This window comes from Psammomys obesus, unplaced genomic scaffold (genome assembly GCF_907164565.1).
Source record: "Psammomys obesus unplaced genomic scaffold, mPsaObe1.curated_primary_1811, whole genome shotgun sequence".
In the NCBI taxonomy this organism is placed as follows: domain Eukaryota; kingdom Metazoa; phylum Chordata; class Mammalia; order Rodentia; family Muridae; genus Psammomys; species Psammomys obesus.
In genome coordinates, this window is record NW_026592510.1 from 7,568,825 (window position 1) to 7,572,886 (window position 4,062).

General features: G+C 43.0%; 1 pseudogene; it reads left to right on the forward strand.

Annotated features, from left to right (window-relative positions):
- Positions 1-1,575: 1,575 nt before the first annotated feature.
- Positions 1,576-4,062, forward strand: part of LOC129681942 (glyceraldehyde-3-phosphate dehydrogenase-like) — a 4,798-nt pseudogene continuing 2,311 nt past the window's right edge.

Sequence of the window (4,062 nt, forward strand, 5' to 3'; positions counted from 1 at the left end):
ATAAAACCTGATCTGATAAATAGAGCAAATGGAGGAGTCCAGAAAAGACACACGGCTACCTGGCTGACTGCTTTTTGATGAAGGAATTCAGTGGAGGAATAATGGTCCTAGAACACTGGATATCCACACAGAAAGCAAAGCAGAGCAATGTCTGGTATGTAAATGTTAGCTCAGAATGTACGGGAGACGTCATGGACAACCCGGAAGTATAAAACCCAAAGAACACATAGGACAAAAAATAAGAAAAAAAAAAAAAAAAAAAAAAAAAACCTGATCCGAACTATTACTTGACATATTTTCAGCAACCCCAATCTTTTTTAGTGTCCCTGAAAATTTTTCAACAATTTCTCTAGGCATAAGTGAACAACTCACTATTTTGAAACGTCTGTAGGGTCCATGTTTCCAATGACTACTGAATTAACAGGAACACAACATTAGTTACTTAATTTTCAAACCTTGTTTCCTTTGGAAAGTAGCAGTTTGACGTGCATCACAAAAATCATTTCACTAAAATACGCTTCTTACTCCCTGGTGAGTATCTTGAGATGGATTTCCTGGTAGCTTGTGTCATTCATTCTTCAGTGGGAGATTGCCCTCTGCTGTCGTAACGAGAATTGTCACCACAAATCAGGCACAATCGAATCGCTGCCTCCTTGATTTTTTTTTTTTCCTCCAGTATGAGTCATTTCAAATAATAATATGTCATCAAGGCGTGAGAGCAGAACAGGCCAACGTTGCGGGAATTTTTTAAACGATTATATAAATGTCTTTAGTGTCTATATTCTGTATAGTTCATGTGATTCTTTATTCCAGTTGTAAGGCATGCTCCAAAACTGAGAAAACTTCTTTTTATTTGAAGAAAGCATTTGGTAAGTGTAGTCTTAAAAATTGTGTGATAAAGCCCTGAATTCTTGTTCCAGTTTCAGAGGAAGGTTGTTTAATCTATTGGTTGTTTTGACTTTGCTTGTTGTTTTGTTGGGGTTTTGCCAATGTTCCACCTATATAACCTTGGGCGACGGGTTGATACATATGTTGGCTAGACCCTGGAAACCTGATGGAGCAAAATAATGTCAATGATTAAAAGGAGCTATCATTGCTAGCCATAGTGGGCCTGAAAGCACTATATGGGATGTCGGAAACTACCTCAGTAAATATACAAAGTTGGATTCCTTGGAAAATAAAGGGTATTAAAAATGATACAAAATAAAACAAGTGAACACCCCTACATCAGCAGCAGCAGCATTCTGGTGACACTGGAGTCGAACTTAGGGCCTCTCCCGTGCAAGGTAAGTTTTCTGCTACTGAGCTCTAGCTCCAGTATTCAAGAACAGAGCTTCCACACACAGAACCAGGACCACGTAGCCATCATGTCCGGAATCACGTTTAGGCACAGACGGGAAAGTTCGTGGTGAGGAACACAACGTGGCCAGCGCGCTCCTGCGTAGCTGCTGTGAGCTCAGATCCTCTCCGGTTCTCCCCAGCGGCTGAGACTTCCAGCTTCTAGGATGACACCCTGCGCAGAGGGGAACCTCACTGTCTTGAGTCCTCAAGAACTGGAGTGTATAAGCCACGAGAATGAATGAGTGCACTCGGAGGTGGTCCGCGGCAACCGCGGAGCAGGCTGTATCTGTCAGCGGTTCTCAACCCGCGGGTCGAGACGCCTTTGGAGGCCGACCGAGCCTTTCACAGCGTCACCTTAGACGGTTGAAAAGAGCGTAAATGTTCACATCACACTTCACAACAGCAGCAAATTTACGGTTCTGAAGCGGCAATGGAAATAACTTTATGGTTGGGGGGCCACCACAACGTGAGCACAGCTTTAGCGAGGGTGAGAACCTCTGTTAGGAACACTGTGGCGTGTTCTGGGAAGAATTTGGTGCTGGACCTGTTGAAATGTGCTTCGCCTTGACAAGACTCCTAAAGGCAGAGGCTGGGAAGATGGAGAATTTTGTACTTGTGGGAAGAGGGTGGGGCAGTTAGCCCTGGGCTGTAAAGGTCAGGCTGGCATGCATTGAGTGGGTGGAGGTATATGAGATACACTTGGGAAAGCTCGTTTCTGCTCTTGACCTAACCAAAGCAGCGCCGCACGCCTTCACCCTCGGTGGAGAAACGGTGTCTCTTCCTCCAGGAGGTCCACAGAAAGAGCTCAGAACTTGTGCAGTCTTCCTTCTTTCACCACAGGGCTGCAAGTTTTGGGCTAGCCTGTGGCTTCTGAAATGAACAGGAATTCCTTATATGGGTGCTCTCAAGATCCTGCATTGCCTACAGATGAGTGGGGCCATTTGTGGAAAGGCCAACCTCCTAATAAAGATTGGAGTGCCAGGAGACATCCACTCCCAGATGGCACAGACCCTGATCTGGAGCTCAGGCCTGCCAAGTGGGTGCGGATTTATCTATCGACTGCCGTCCTCTGCCTGGATCCATCATCACCATTGTCTCACATTCAGCATATCCATCTCCCAACCATGTGCCAACGCGCCCTCAGAATCAGGGACAACACCAAATCCAAACAAGAGCCCTCACTCCTGAACGAGAGCCTAAGATTTAATACCTCACTCATCCCACAGGACAAGGTTGTAATGCAGTTTTCCCCTCAGGGTTTTTTTTTTTTTTTTCCCAAAATCTTATCTGCATTGCAAGCCTTGGAACCTGAAACTCCAACCCCATTACAAGAAAAGGAAGAATGAGCCAGTAAGGAGGAGGCAAGATTGAAGGGCTCCGTTAAACTTGCAGTGCCATGGCTCTGCAAAGCACCAAGACATAGCTCAGACAAATCAGCTAAAGTCCTGGGTCTAAGGGCAAGTGTCAAGCAGCAGTCAGGAGCCCAAGAAGGCTATTCATCGGATTGGATAACTGAGGAGCCTTTTCATCCTGTGATGGATCTATACTGTGTGGAGATCCAGGAGGTTCACAAGACCTGTATAGCAAAGTATCAGATGATGTGAAACTGAGTCACCCTGTCGCCAGATAGCAGGAGACAGGAGTGTGTGATAATGCGATAGTTCAAGCATCCAAGCTCCTCTTGGTTTTATGTTAAATATTTACCACAGCCAAAGAAATTTTCCTATACAGAGAGACATGTTATATGCTAATGGCAGTACAGCTAGAGGTAGCAAAATGTGATGCCAACATATTTTGTTCTGTAACGGAAATAATGAAAACCTAGAACTGCCAGAGTCCTGGAAACCTCCCAAACTCTCCGTAGGCTGAAAAGATGGCTCTGTGGTTAAAAGTACTTGCTGCTCCTCCAAAGAACCTAGGTTCAGTTTTATCACCCACATCTGATGGCTCATAACCCCCTGATCCAGTTCCAGGGAGTCTAACACCCTTTTCTGATATCCACAGGCACTGTATACACACAGTGCACACACACACACACACACACACACACACACACATGCACATAAAACATGTAGAAAAATCTAGGAAACATCTCCTGTTTTGTGTAAAGAAAGCTCATAAGTGTTCAGGAAAAAAAATAACCAATGTATTAAGATAGACATTATGGGATAATATACGTCAAAACAAATAAAAGTACTATAGGCCACATTTTTAAAGTACTATAGGCCACTGGAATTTAAGATTCTATAGTGAATTCTATGTCTGCGTGGAATGTCTGATGCTGACTTTGTGGCAAATTAACTCAAGAACAGGGAATTTGCAGCTTCCCTAGAAAGGAAATGGTAATTTAGAAGTAGTGGATGGAGATTAAATTAGGCATCTCTGCATCACTGCAATGACACATCAGAGGCTGTATGTAAGGTTTAATATAAAGAAAGAGCTTTATTTGGCTTATATTTCTGGGTATGCAAGCCATGACTCTGCTAACACAATGAGATAATGACATCAGGTCATTATGATATCATAATGGTATTATGACATCATAAGGGTATTACAACATCCTAATTTTATTATGATATCATAATGGAATTGTGACATTATAAAGCTATTATGACATTATAAAGGTATAATGACATCATAAAGGTATTATTTCATCATAATGGTCTTATGACATCATAATGGAATTATCACGTCATAAATTTCTTATGACATCATAATGGT